Consider the following 16072-nt stretch of genomic DNA (forward strand, 5'->3'; position numbering starts at 1 on the left):
CCCGTTGTTTGCTCCCACTCCCATTCCCATTCAGCCCTTTGGGGGCTGAAACGGGAATGGGGAAGGACCGGGTACGGGGCCTTGGAGGGAGGAATTACCGGACCTTCCGAACTCGGAATGGCCCGGTAATTCCTCATTCTGAGGACCCGGACGCGATTTCGGCTGTAGCCATGCCGCCAATAGCGGCATGGCTACCGCCGAGGTCGTAATGAGGGCCTTATTGTTTACTTGGGGATCTTACATGAATGTATTTAATCTACTTTAATGACTAGTGTATTATATAAGATGTAGATTGCAATTTCTGATTGTTAAATTGTAAAAAGGTTTATATTTCAACCAAATACAATAAAAAGAAAACATATGTCTTTGGTGAGCATGGTGGACCAGCGTCCTCCCAATGGATGGGCCATGTGGTGGGCAACGACATCATGAAAATGCATTGGAAAAGGCTCCTCTCCATGATTGATGACTTGTAGCCAATGGATTTGTTCATGTCTTAACAAGCAAAACCGATTGTATTGTGTGTTTATTTGTTTGTTTGTTTATTTTATTTATAAAGCGCGCCTGACCCAGGGGTATCTGGGCGCATAGGTTAAGGTAATGGTTACAAGATACAGTTATACTGTTATGCAGTTTATACAGACTGATTACAGATGAAGCATTAGAAAGGCAAAGGAAAGGCAGGTAGGTAGGGTTCGTAGGAGGATATGAAATACGAAGCAATATATAGAGCTGAAAGATATGTACAGTAGACAATGTGAGTGCAGGGTGATGTCAAGTGCAAGGCAGGTGGTGTTCGTTTTTTATCCAGTAACCAGGAGATGACGTGACCTTTGAATATTTGAAAGGTTGGAAATGTTTTGATGTCCTGTGGAGGTGAGTTCCACAATTGTGAGGCTAAAACCGGGAAACTGGTTCCACCAGCTCTTTTTAGGCAATACCTGGGCACAACCAAATAGGATGTGTTGGTAGCTCTTGTGATTCTGGCAGATGATTTCTGCGTAAATTTGACCGGGAGATATGGTGGGGCTGGGTGGTTCTGAGCTTTTTAAGTGAGGCAGATGGTTTTTAAGACAATTTTATTTTGTATAGAGAGCCATTTGCATAGCATTCTGGTAGTGGAAATGTGCTCTCTTCTGGGTATGTTTAATGCAGCTCTAAGTGAATTGTTTTGCAGAACCTGCAGTTTATTGATTATGGATTTGTTGGCACCTAAGTAGAGGCCATTGCAATAGTCCAGTTTGGACTGTAGAAGTGTCCTGGCCAGTATAAGGCAGCTGTTGGAAGACAGTAGGGGTCTGCAAGCTCTGATCAGTTCACCAGTGTAGGCAGTGGCTGATACAGTCATATTTACTTGTTTGGTAAGATTGGTGTTGGCATCGAGGTAGAAGCCAAGTGTTTTTACGTCTTTGGCAATCAGAATGTTGTTACCATCAATGAGGATGCTGCTATAGTTGGGACCAAGTTTCAGCAAGTTGTTAGGTGAGCCAACTAGGAGTAGTTCAGTCTTATCATCATTCAGGCAGAGGCCATGTGTGGCCATCCATGCCTGAATGATAATGCAGACTTCGTTAATCCGGCAAACATCAGAGTCGTAGATGCCTGATAGTGTTAGGAGTATCTTTGTGTCATCTGCATAGTTAGTGTAGGTGACACCCAGATGGTCCAGTTTGTCGAATAGGGGCTTTGTAAAAATATTGTACAAAGTGGGCGATATACAGGAGCCTTGAGGGACTCTGCATGTGATGGGAATCGGATCGGCCGCAGCTGTGGGTGAGAAAACATGCATGGTTCTATTTGCGAGGAAGGATTCGATCCTGCCGATGATAGGTGGTTGCATAGGATTTTATGGTCTACAGATCAAAGGCTACTGATAAGTCTAAAAGAAGTAGGATGACAACTCTACCTTTGTCTTTTAGTTTGTCGATTTGACTCTTTAGGTCAACAAGGGCCGTTTCCGTTCCATGTTGGGGTCTAAAGCCAGATTGTCGGATTCCTAATAGTTGGCTTGTCTCTAGATAGTCTTGAATTTGCAAGTATGCAACTCTATCTTAGATTTTCAATAAGAAAGGGACTCTGGTGATCGGTCTATAATTCATGGGTATAGAGGGATCTAGTGATTGTTTTTTGAGTAATGCGAGAACCCAAGATTGATTTAAATTACTTGGGACAGAGTTGCTGGCGAATGACGAGTTTATAAGTTTGGTGATAAAGGGAGATAGATCTCTGGCTGCATCTTTTATGATCTGAGCTGGGCAACTGTCACCTTTACAGTTAGGTGGTTTCAGTGATGTTATTATTTTTTTGTACCTCAGCTATGGATACCTGGTTGAATTTGAAGCCTGAGTTAAGGTGTGCGTACGATGGCATAATTGAACTGGTGAGTTTGCCAGAGGTAGGTTGGTGCCATTTTGTCGGCTATTTTGGCCTGGAGCCCTAAGATTTTGTTGGAGAGAGCATTTTGAATGCTGGTGCACCAAGCTTTGTCCTTGGTACAGGTGTCAATAGGTGGATTAGGGTTTTCTAATTCCTTTAAAATGTTAAATAGTTCTCTCGTGCTGGATCCTGCCTGGTTTATTCTGATGTTGAAAGATTATTTTTTGGTACGGATTATCTCACTTTTATGAGTAGCAGTAATGTTGGTTAGGTTGACTTTATTTTCTGTGGAGGGGGTGGTTTTCCAAAGTGTCTCAAGTTTTCTTTTTTCTGTACGTACAAGTTTAAGTTCAGGGGTGAACCAGGAATTCAGATGTGCTCTGGGTTTGCCTTTGCACAGTTTTAGCGGGGCAATGGTGTTTATGGCTTTGGTCATGGAATCATTGTAGGTACTAACCATCAGATTCAGGTCGTTAGTGGTGGGTATTGCATTGAGTATGGGGATTACCAAAGGTATTATGGCCTCAGCAGTGATGTTACGTTTGTTCCTAGTGGGACAAGGACGTGCAATGTGGGGCTTCTTTGGCTCTGATTTGTTGACATTGATTTCTAGGGAAAAGAGATGAGGATCAGTCCGCATGAGTGGTGAGGAGTCTTTTAAGGTAATATTGCAGTTGAGGTCTGCTACCCAGTCGAGTGTCCTAACTTTCACATGAGTGGGTTGGCTACTTATTTGTAGGAAACCTTGCTCTGATAGTGCATTGGCTACAGAGATGGCTGGTAGGTCCTTGGGATCATTATAGCCAAGGTTGAAGTCACCTAGGATGATGTTTTGCGCCATTGGGTTTAGTATTTTCAGCTACTAGTGTCGTAATGTCTTCTTCAAAAGATCCAGAGGGGCCTGGAGGCCTATATATTAGGTAGATAGGGATAGTGTATTTAGGAGATGTTTGGAGCTTGACCGTAAGGAGTTCAAAGGATGCCAGAGGAGAAGAGGTAGCTAGTCTCATGTCTAGGGACCCTCTGCAGATCGGTAAGCAATTTAACAGGTCTTCTGTAGCTGTCTTCACATGCACTGCCTCTCTCGTGAGCCCCACCAGCACTGCTGGCTCTCTGCGTCCTCCAGCACCTCCAGGGAACTTGCTTTGGGTCGGGGGCACGTCTCCAATACAGCTGGGCTTCTCGCCCTGCTGCTGACCATGACTCTGCTTCCTGCTGTGTGCACTTTGCAAAACCGCACGCCTTCTCTTCCCGCATTGGCTTCTGCTGGTGCTTGCACTCCTGCTGCAGCTCCAACCACTTTAATGTTGTTCCTTATGACTTCTGCCTCTACTGCTCCTTTTATTTTTCTTCCACCCAGCTGTGGTCCATTTTCAAGTTTAAATGTCCCGCTCAGGTGCCTTGCCTTCAAACAAATAGACTGCATATTCCTTCAACGGCACTTTTGATCCACATTGACTCTTGGTCCTTCTTCCTCATCCCTGTACCACAGGCATTATGAATCTTGAAGTCCTTAATGGGCTTGAGTTTTTTTTATATCTATTCATTTCTTCTTTGGTGAACTGGCTCTTACCACAGTTAGGAGATGTTGTATGAGTGATGTGTGATTTAACAATAAGGCTACAACTTCTACCAAATACAGAATCATGGCCATTAGAGGATGTCACATCTGTTTCAGGAACTCCCAAGGTATACAACTTAATCTGTCTAGGAGACATTTCACAGAAGGTTCCTTGGGTTTCCTCGTGAGAAGGACTTGTGCAATGACAGCATGCGATCAGATATTTGGGAATTGCAGAACACCCATCCTCACAAGAAGATGAGAACTGTGTTTCTCCCAAAGGAGTCACCACTTCCCCCTGACAACCATCTCCTTCCATGTTATCCTCCCTCCTGATACCATCCTCAGGGTTAGAATCAGGAAGTGTCGGCCTTCCCGTGGCCACATGGGAGGAGACCTGAGGCTGGGGTTCAGTGAGGACTTCACAATATTCATCACATCACCCTCTCGTACTCATCAATCTGCATGCCCGCTCTGCTCCTCTCGCTGCGTCTTGTTCTACTCTCTTCTCTCTGTGACACATGCTCTCTGTCAGAATCTTCCTCAGAGATGGGAGCCTTCCCCTTCGTCTCTCATCCCCTCTTCCTTAGGGTCATGGCTGTGTTCATAAGTAATGGCCAAGATCACCATTCTCGGACTCAGGGCTCACCTCTGTCAGCCTATAGTCTGGACCCTGAAGTCCTGTTGCTGACAGTACTCCACTTGCCAGCTCTCCATCCCCTTGCCAGTGTTCTTCGGCATTGTACCCTAGTTAACTTCACCTCTGAGGAGTTTGTGTACTGTCAGGTGTCTTGACCCGCGTTTGAATCATTGTGCTACATTTGGTGCCGTGGGCTTAGAAAATCCAAGATGGCCGAAAAGCCCACATTTGCGCCAGAATCCAGGAAAACCGCACAGTTTTTGCGCACACCAAAATGGTTGCCTGGCCTGGCACCCACCAGTACGAGCGTGAGGGGCCAGAAGCGCCATGAGTGAAACGTGGTGCCAAAGGAAAAACAGCAGCGCCTGTTAGCTCAAAAAGCGCTTTGTAATCACATTTGTTTCTCTGAATGAAAGCTCAAAATGCCTATTTCAAACATCGAAAGATATTCAAAAATCTTACTGAACACCAGCAGACATCTGGCAGAATGAAGTCTTGTGTGCATACCAAATCTGGAATGATGAAGAGCCTAAAATAATGTTCATAACAAAACTGGCTGAGCTGTGGATGTCAGCAGCTTAAGTGAAATTGGACTTAAAGCCACTAAAATCGAAATGTTTAAAATAAATGAGTGATTTACTTTGGAGTGTCACATAGGTTGCACCTGTTTAAATGTCATAGCTTTGAACTTAGAATCAGCGTTCTAGCGGCATGTGTCAAAATTATAAGTTTGATTTGAATGAAGAAAAATGGGAACAAAAGTGACATATGGCTGAAGCCTGGCTTAAAGGGACTGAATTCTGCCCGGCAACTACCCCCGACAGGAGTTGAAACTTGCCCAGCAACTGCATTCACAGGCCTGGCTGCATTCTGCTGCCCCCACCAAAAGGAGATCACACCTCTCTGATTGAATCAGGGGAGGAGTACCTGGGGGCAGGGGAACAGAACAATGAACTTCCCTTTGCTCCAAGCAATTTCTAAATCAGGGGGTCGTAAATGGCTTCCTCTTGGAAGGAAATGGGAGGGGCACTGCCTCTGTGAGCCAGCTGAGCTTGGAGGAAGTGGACAAACCAGAAATCCCCCATGTGCTTTGGGAAACCACACCCCTCTGGGCCAGAGCATAATTTTAGAAAGATGGATAATTCATAGTACATAATTGTCAAAATTATATCAATAATATCATGATTCCGGTGATTTTTCTGTGCACATTTTAAGAGGTGTTAGGACTCTGTTGTATGTTCTGGGGGGGTAGTAGCAGAAAATTGGGTATTACTCCAAATGTCTGTATGTTAAAAATCTGACACTTCATCATCTGATGCCCATATTCCTTGCGCACATCTGTGAAAATTCTGAGGAAAAACCAATATGGCAAAAGTCACTAAAAAGCGCAAAATGTTGTCGTTTCTAAACCCAAGCTTGTAGAAACTTGTGCCTTGAACCAAACTGTACTGTAAGCAACCTGTGATGTGTACATGTAATTTCGACGATGTGTGTATCTGGCAAACCTGTTAGTTACGAAAAATTCATTTTCTAAGTAAAAGCAAAGGGGTGTTTCTTCAATAGAATGTAAAAAGGATGCCGGATGACACACAATTCAGTTCCCCAGTCAGGCGACAGAGAATCCTATAGCCTATCAGGATCCTCAGAGGGTTGGGCATAGAAAGTCAGCCTTCCCACCCACTTTCAAAGACACAAAAAGAGCCACTGAGACCCAGGTACATTCACTTTCCACTTTCTTGCGAAGCACTTTGACGGGAGACTCCAGACTTCAAATCCAGACAATATTCAGAGACCAGAACTTAGAAAACCAGACTCCAGATTCCAGAAATGTGTAGCAGAAAGGCCTAGTCCACAAGCTGAATCCTTTCCAGAGGCCTCAGAATCCAGCAAGCTAACCAAACTATTCAACAGCCAGGCGAGCTGTGTGATTCTGGCTAGAACCCTGTGCCAAGAACTGTTGCCAGAACAGCAGACCAGACAAAACCAGAGACCAGACCAGACTGCTGTGCAGTGCCAGAACTTTTGCCAGAACCAGAGATCCAGACCAGCAGAGCAGAGAGAACCACAGCTAAACCTGTTGACCAGATCTGTCACGAGGCCCATTCCTTCCAAAATTAGGAGTGAGTATCCAGCCAGAGCTGTGCAAACCAATCTCTTAGTTTAAAATAATCTAATTCAAACCATTTCCACCTATTTAGAACTGCATAGAAATCATGTGTCCATTCTGTGATTTCAAACCTGTGAAAGTGTCATTTGCCATTGGAATCTTACTTTATTTCTGAAATCTACCTCCACAAAATAGTCAGTATCTTTTGAACCATACGTGCTAGGAACGAGATTTAACTTTCATTTTAAGGCTAAGATCCTCAGCTTTCCAACTACCCTTTATAGTATTTCCGTAATCGCGCTCGACGCACTCGGAAAAAGTGCCACGAATTGCAATTTGACTCAATTTCTCCACCTGTCAAAAATCGCTGTCTTTTGCTTGCATTGCTGAAATTCGTTTTCAACCTGATAATCCCTCATGAATCATTGCTAGTGTTGACCTGAACTAATTCGAAGTAGCTGTCACCTACCCTGAATCTCCTATAGGGAATTAAAATAATTTTGAGCATATTTTCACTTCATTACAAATCCCATTTAAAGTATTCTTGCCCGTGTTTTAAAATCATCCCTGTTGCTCTAAGCTTGCTAGGGGGGAACTAGAATTTCTATTGCTTTTGATTGTATTCCTGAAAACCTGTGAGCTCTCTTTTCCATCTCTTTATCTTGCACAGGGGGGGGGGGTGAATTGCCACAAGGGGAAAAGTGGTTATATTATCTCTTGTTGAAACCATCTCAGTTTATTTCTGTGCTGCATTCTTTTTCATCATTGCATTCCCTTGAAATATAAAGTATTCTCAGCTACCTTATCCTTTCTATACCAACTCCTAAGTAATTAAGAATTGTGCTACTGTGAGATTATTCATTGTTGATCACTGTCATATTCATAAGAGTGCTATCAAATATTAATGTATTTATAAAAGTGTGATATATATATATTGTTTAATTTGTAAAATAAATCTTTTAATTTGCAAAACAAGCCTACTTCTTGGCTCAGTGAGGTCAGGGGGATTCAAAGAGAGAGGTGTTATATAAGGGTTTATCATCCAGATTATAACTTGTCATAAAAATATATAAATAAGGGCTTCCCTTGGGCATCCCAGACTAGGCATTGACTCAGTTGGAGTGCTGAATTGAAGTCGCTTAACAGAGTGGGGGCTCGAGCCGGGGTGTCTGGATTAGACCTACCACTTGTGCAGCTTAATATAGTGTGCTAACTGACAGGATACATAAATCCTGTTGGATCGCCACGACGTGTTACATTGTAAAAGCACCCCTCAAAAGAAGGATGCTCTAAGGAGACGGTCTGTTTTGCAAAATAAAATACAAACTTCTGTAAGTCAGGAAGGAAATCAATTTCCAGAATGACGACATTGGTAGATATGAAGATAGCTAGAGAGCACCTCTTACATAAACTGTTTGTGAGAGGTGAATGGTCTGAACAGGACCAGAATGTGTGGCTGCAGGCGATCACACAACAGGTCAATGCGACAGGATTAGACAGCTGGAAAGATCAGGGTCCCTTACACGTGGCCCTGAGTGAATTATACACGGCCCCTAAGACCAAAGATGAGCACAACAAGATTATTAGGATAGAGGCATATCTGTATTTATATATGGGAGCCATACAGGACAAATGTGCTGAAGGCCAAGATCTTGCAAATAGGCAACAGATGGCATTAGAGAAGGCCCGATCTGACCTGGTCTCTTCCGAGCAGAGGCTGCAGAGGAGCCAGGAGTCAGAAAATGATAGTAGGCAGTATATGATTAAAATAAAAGAGGATATGGGTATCCTGCAACAGGAAAAGTCTGACCAGGAACCAGATTCCTGGCCTTGCAGAAGGAGTACGAAGAAGGTTTAGACGCCCTACTGCAGAGCCAGAAAAAGCTGGAGCAATGACTGGACTTCAATAGGGCATGCGCAGAGCAGGTAGTCACCCTGCAAAGCCACCACCTAGATAGGGAGAAGGCAGAGAGCAACAAACTGATTCTGAAAGACCTGGATACCCAGACAGAATTTGAGGAGGAGCGCCAGAAAGCTGGTGCCTTTCAAAGGCAGAGGGACGACCTGGCAGCACAGATGCAGGCTCTTAGTCAGGAAAGGGACACCTTAGGCCAGGAAGTCTGCCACTTAAAAAGAAAAATTGAAGAAAATCACTTGGCCCTCCAGGGACTGGGTGACCTCCAAAAAGAGCATCAGAACTTGTTGGAACACACCAGGAGTGTGGAAGATGCTCTGGCAAGAGAGGAACAGGCCATTAGGGATGGGACTCAGGAGGTAACCCTCCTGCAGCAAAGACTGTCCCAGTACTCCAGGACCAACCAGGAGGCACAGAGTGAAAATGAGGCTCTGTGTCAGCACAATGATAGGCTCCAGCAACAGGTAGACATGCAGGAGAGACTGATAGAGTCTAGTAAGGCCTTAACTGAGGAACTGAAAGCACAGGCTCTTGCATGGCAACAGGGAGCAGGGGCTGAAAGAGATGAGGTTCACTGGGAAAGGGAAACACCTGAGCATAACCTCAGGAGCCCTAGTACCAGAGGCCTTCATCTCCCGCAGTCCCTGGACTCTGCCACCCCCATATCCCCTGGCGCGCATGAGCACAGGGCCACAGGGATGGCAGATTACTATCCAACCAAAGGTATGGGGCTCATAGGCCAGTACCACCCAGGAATGGATGGGCGGGCATCCGGGTATGGGCATCTAAGTACAGTGCAATTTAGTGGGGAACCCCAGGAGAATAGGCCCACTAAGGGCATCCTGAAAACCTCTGCCCAGTTAGGTCAGTGGGGGAGGGGGTACTCATCAAATCCTGGCAGCAAGGAGTCCTCTGAGCATCACAGGACACAGGAGAGCAGGTCCCCACATTCTGCCAGCCGTTCCCAGGCTTGCAGAATTCGGGAAAACCTGGAAGGTCAGACGGGCACCTCTGGGAGCAGTGCTTCTGAATCAGAGGATGAATGGACCAGGGTTACCCGAAACAAAAAGGCCAAGAAGGAAAAAAGGGCCTTGCTTAAGGACCCCTTAAAACAGATTAAGGCAAAAAGGAGTGTTATCACCCCTTATCACAAGAATGCCAAGTATTCTGTTTGGGATCACATGGAGCTTTAAGAGCAAATGATGGAGACTTTCCATTTGAAGGACAGCAGTAGCTGCATTCAGTATGTAAAATGGACATTCTCCCCAGAATACTCCAGTTTCTTTGCGGGGCTGGAGGACCAAAACCATTCAAGATGGTCCACATATAGGGCGGCCATCTTGAAACATTTTTCTGTTCACCGGAATCCCCAAGAGGCTTGCAAGGCAGCCTACAATTTGCAATGTGGGGAGGATCAGGCCCCATAAGAATTTGTGCAGGAATTGAAGCGTGCCTTTGCGCAGACTACCAGAAGGGTGCGCACGGACAGCAAAGAGTTTGTAAATACGTTTTTCCATGCCTTACCCAAATACATAATGACTCAGCTAGTGAGAGATTTTCACGAGAAAAGGTCACTAGACTGGGTCATTGAACAGGCTACCCGGATCTATGAGATGCAGAAGCCCATAGAAAATAAAAATAACGCCCAGAAAAGTCCCAAACCGAGCATGCACCCCTGCTGCTGCCAAGGTGGCAGAGGTAAAGGTTACCCCCATTTTAGATTTGGAGGTGGGGCAGCCTAAAAACCTGCCTGCACCAAATAATTCTCAGCCCAGAAGGCCCTCGGGCCAGTCACAGACAGGGAGTCAAGGAGGTAGTCCCACAAATGGGGTCCCTCGCTCCCCTGACTATGTCAGTCCCCGCTACAAGGGAAACCAACCCATCCTGGGGTATGTGTGGACTCCTCCAGCCCAAGGGGGGGATCCAACAAGGCACCCAACCCAGGGAACCTCCCTCCTAACTCCCCACAGGAGGGTAGAAATTCCCCAAATACTGGACAGAACCTTTTTCCCAGGTATCCACCCAATTTTCAGCCCCAAAATCATCCATCCTTCTTTCCCCAATTCCCTGAGCCCAGACCACTTAATCCAGGAGAGGGGAGGCCAAGGGTGGAAGGGTACCCAAATCTTCCCAACCCGGGGTACTAGCAGAGAAGGGATAGCTACCCTTCCCGGGATCAGCCCAGGGGAGAAAATAGAACCCCGTATCAGCCTGAGCGGGTTTCACAGTTAGAACGCCAGGTCCAAAGTATGGCACGGGATCTGGGTCACATACTGAGAGCGCAAAAGAACCCTCAGATGAGCATGCCAGCGCAGAATGCCCCAAACTCTGGGCCTGGTGCTCCAGAACAATGACGGGGGAAGCACCCTGATAACCTACCGGTTCCCAGGGAGGAGGCACAAGGGGAAGGGGGGTGTAAAGCCTTGGAGGAAGCTTCGTTCCCCACTTGTAAATAGCCCCTGGTAACCCAGGAACCGGAAAGTTCCTACCCCTGAAAGTCTGCCACCCAAGGAGCAGAGAGGAGGTAGGAGAAACAAAGGACCCAAACAGACCCAGTTTGTGGAGGAGGTACAGATCTTCCAATTTGAGGGAGCGGGATCCTCAGATGATCCTGGGAAAAGGATCTTCTCCTTCAGAGATGGGGGAACTCCTCCCAAAGAAAGATGGGTCCCAAGGGATTCACATCCCGACTGGGGAGATGTGGGGACTAAGCTAGCGCCGCCCATCATCTCATCCCAGAACCAACCGCATTAAAATTCCCTGGTTCAAACCCATCCTGGTGACTGCCTCTAAAAAGGGGGGGGGGCAGAACCAGAACCAGGGGAACCCACAATGGCTCTGATTTCCAGTTGACAACTTTTTCTTGCAGATTCCCATGACTCTCCACAGAATTCGGCCCAAATCTGTTCTCTCGCAATGTCCAAAACTAAAAAATTGGCCCACCAGTTGTCCAAAAATGTGCATTATCTGTGCCCCCTTGAGGAGAAGGGGGGAAGATACTATGCCCCGGTTCAAGTGCAGCCGCAGGGTACAATTTTGCCACTCGTGGACACTGGATGCCAAGCTACCCTTTTGTCCAAAAGGGCCTTTGATGAACTGAATGCAAGAAGGGGGGAGAATTACCATATTCCTCTCACCTCTCTTCCTGGACAACTTCAGAACTTTGACGGGAAGGAAATTCCCGTCGAGGGGACTGCAGATTTGGACATCAAAATTGGGCGACACAAGGTGAAACACCCGGTCATAGTAGTGACTCCAGAGGGCGCCCCTTGTCTACTAGGGAATGACCTTCCGAGACGGTTCTCACCCCTAATAGATTGCGTAAACAAGGTCCTCTGGACCCAGACTAGCCGGCCAAAAATATTAAAACAGAGTGTCAACCATGTTAGTTTAAATGGCACATGCCACATGGTTGAACAAAAATCTGACCAAGTACAATTTCACTTCCAGAACAACCAAACTCCAGACGTGACAGTAATAGCAGTAGAACAACAGACTGAAAATCAACCTTCCTTCCAGTTTAAGGTGGTATTCCACACTGGAAGGAAACACTATGAAATTCTTTACTAATCCACAATCAGATATTCCCACTCCAATAGTCCAGAAAGATGTGAAATCAGCTCAGAGCCTGGCTGATATTCAGCAAAGTGGAGAGCAGTTGTTCATCCCTGTTCAGTTAAATGATGGGAAGGACTCTGTTCTCGCCCGAGTGTGTGTGAACAACGGTAAGAGCTTAATCAACAAAGCCATGTTCCGCCAACTCCCAAAAGATCCAGCCATTCCCACATTCAAACTGATAGACAAATGGGAAATGGACCTGGAAGCACCCAATTCCAAACATCTCCTGCCAAGCAGGTGTATGCTCAAAATTTTCATTGGCAACAAGAGCATAGTCCATAATTGTTGGGTCGTGCGAGACGTCACTGTCACCTTCTACTGAGGCAGTGATAGTCTCAATCGCTTTGCCATTAGTTTGGACCTAATAAACTTCAAAGCATGGTCCCGATTAGCGGATAATCCCATGGGCTTTGATCATCCAGAAAAAGCATTTAGGTCAGATCAATTGCTACCTTATGCAGTTGAAATTCAGATTAAAGAGGAAGTCACCATCCCAGAAAGGACCCGACAATTCTCCCTGGAAGTGAAAGTTAAAAGAGGACAACAATTGAAAAACCCTGATGCTTATAGTCATCTAAATGCTTCTCTCCAATAGCAAGGGTTAGGGGTAAACCCCACACCATTAGTCAACATAGAACATGACACCATTTAAATAGAGGTGGATAACAGCGACTTAAAGAGTATTACTCTAGCCGCAGGCACCATTATTGGAATGGCGGTTGATGACCGACATTTCTCCATTGATTTAGGAAATGAACTGTTAGGACCAATCCCCAAGGACTGTTTTGACAGTGACAGTGATGACAACACAACACCAGACAGGATCTTTACCCGGCATGGGGGGAACTTCCTAGTGTACACTTCCTTCCCTTATGGTAAGGAAGATGTGACTTGTGACTTCAGAAGGGATGAGGTGATTTTCCAGGTCCATGAGGGCTGCCTTTCCCACCTGAACCCTCCAGTCCAAATCAGCACCCTGACCAGGGACTTCTCCACCCAGCTGGAGGAGGCCGCTGAGATAGCAAAACCAGAAGTCTTTCCAGGCTTCAGGCAGATGGTGGAAGAGAGAGTCAACCTAGCTGACGCCTGTGTGACTCTGGAACAGAAGCAAAAGTTGAAACAAGTTTTCTTGGATTTCCAAGATCTCTTTGGGGTAGACTCATATGACTGTGGTCGCACCAACATCCACACAACAACAATTCCCACGGACCCTGGCATGACTCCAGTGTTTGTGAAGCAATATCGCTTGACTCTCGCATCATTGGAGTCCCTTACTAAAATAATTAAGAACCTTGAGTCCCGGGGGATAATCCGTTCAGTACACAGCACCTTCAATAATCCGGTGCTGGGAATATTGAAGCCAAACAGGCAGTGGAGACTCTGCACCGACCTTAGGGAGCTCAACAAACGAGTCCATACTTCCCAATGGCCTCTTCCATACATGGACCAAGGGCTGGTCCAGATCCAGGGGTCAGAGGTATTCACTGCAATAGACCTGACCAATGGATACTGGACTGTGCCTGTCAGTAGGGAGGACCAATACAAACTGGCTTTTACCTTTGGGGGCCAGCAGTACACATGGACCTGAACTCCCTTCGGATACCACAACTCCGACAATGAATTCAACATTTTCCTACACAAGCCATGCCCGAACTGAGTGTGAGGGGTAACCTGGCTTATGTATATGATGTCCTCATCAAAAGTTCATCTGTGGAGGAACACATAGCAGAGATCCGTTATGTTCTGACACAGTTGAGGGCCGCCGGAGTGAAATTTTCCTTTCAGAAAGCACAGTGGTGTAGGACCCGTGTTAATTTCTTGGGGCATGAGATCAGGGTCTCTGTCCCCAGGAAAAGAAAGTGGAAGCACTTCAGAAACTGAAAGACCCCACAACTCTACGGGAACTAAGGAGCCTCCTTGGACTGACTAATTACAGCAGAAAGTTCATTGAGGGCTACGCAGAGATCACCAGACCCCTGATTCATCTCCTGAAGGGGGGGGTCAAGTGGGAATGGGGTCCAGAAGAATCTGAGGCAGTAAGACAGCTCAAAGGAAGCCTCTCACAAGCGCCTTGCCTAGCTTGCCCTGTCAGAAACAAGGAGTTTTTCTTGGAGACAGGGTTCTCTAATACATGCTTGACTGCAGTATTATATCAAAAGCATGACAAGGTCAATAAAGTAATCTCCTATGCGAGCAAAACTTCATCCTCTGTGGAGGAAAAATTCAACGATTGTGAGAAGGCACTCCTGGCAACGGTGTGGGCATTGAAGAATTACCGCCTGTTTATCCAGGGGAAACACATCATAGTGGAGACTCCACACCAGCCTCTGCAATATCTCCACAGTGACAGAATACGGGCAGGAAATGTGAGTAATTCTCGAATTACTTCCTGGATTCTGTCAATGCAAGGCTTTCCCGTGGAGGTCAGATATGGCCAAAACAAGAAGAGTCGCCTCGTGCAAGGTCTGGCTGACTTGCATGATTGTGCCAGAGAAAACTGTCTTGAGGACGAAAGTCTAAAGATCAAGGACAACATGGAGGCATACCTTAATTCCCCACACAAAGTCTTTGAAGAAGACAAGTGTGAGGGAATGCCCACTGTATATGTGGATGGATGCTCTTACCATGTTGACAACAACGGGGAAAAAGAACTGGTGGCCGGCGTAGGGAATGCATGGGTGAATGAGTCCCCAGAACCCTCCGCTGGGTACAAAATTGGTCCCCGAAGTAATCAGGTGGCAGAGTTGACGGCTGTGCATCAGGCCATCCTCACTGCTGTCCAACATCAACTCCACAAACTGGTCATAATCACATACTGGGATTATGTACGGAACGGGTTCATGGAGCACCTGGTTAATTGGAAAACCAGAGGCATGTTATGTGCTAATAACAAACCCTTGAAACATGGGAAGTTAATCCAAAATATTGATGATCTGGTCACCTCGATTGGGATGACCGTCTACTGGAAAAAGATCAAGGGTCATTCCAAAGTAGAGGAACCAGACAAAACTGGAAATGACTTAGCTGATCAGCTGGCCAAAACCAGGGCCATTCAAGGGAATCTAATAGAGATTGAGTCCCTGTTGGGGGAAATCCAGGTCACTGCTATCACTAGGTCCCAGACAAATGCTCACAATGATCTTTCAACTGCACAATGGAGTAAGGAGACCTCAGATGCTGATTTGATTACGCTCAGGAGGGGATCCAATAATTGGTAAGTTTTACCAACACATTGAGGACCCTGAGAACTTTCCCCTGATGGATACCAATTACATTGGGAAAGAGGACCTTAGAGTGTTGATGAAATGTCCAAAAATGTTCTGAATCCAAGACGGTTAGTTGGTAAGGAAATCCCAAGCTGGCCATGATCAGTGGGTGGTCCCTACCTCATTCCGAAGCCTGATGTTAAGTCACGCCCATGATGCAGCCACCGCCAGTCATAGGGGGTTTCATACAACACTTGAGATCTTAAGAGAGGTTGCTTACTGGCCACACACGGGGCAGGACCTCGACCAATACTTGAAGGGGTGTCTTGAGTGTGCACAATTTCAGCCAACATCCCTCACACACCGTGCACCTCTCCAAAAGAGGGGGATGACACTGCCATGGTCAGATTTGCAAGTCGACTTCATAGGCCCCGTGATTCACTCCTCTAGGGGAAATAAGTACATGTTGACGGTGACATGCTTATTTACTAAATAGGTGGAATGTCTCCCAGACCCAAACTGCAAGGCAGAAACAGCAGCTGCCCTGATGATCAACCACATCTTTTCCCGTTTCGCTCTACCCCAAAGGATCGAGTCAGACAGAGGTAGCCATTTCACCAGCAAAGTAATGACTAAGATGTGGGAGATA

The sequence above is a fragment of the Ambystoma mexicanum genome, chromosome 10, assembly GCF_040938575.1.
Source record: "Ambystoma mexicanum isolate Mex_15411 chromosome 10, UKY_AmexF1_1, whole genome shotgun sequence".
Lineage (NCBI taxonomy): Eukaryota > Metazoa > Chordata > Amphibia > Caudata > Ambystomatidae > Ambystoma > Ambystoma mexicanum.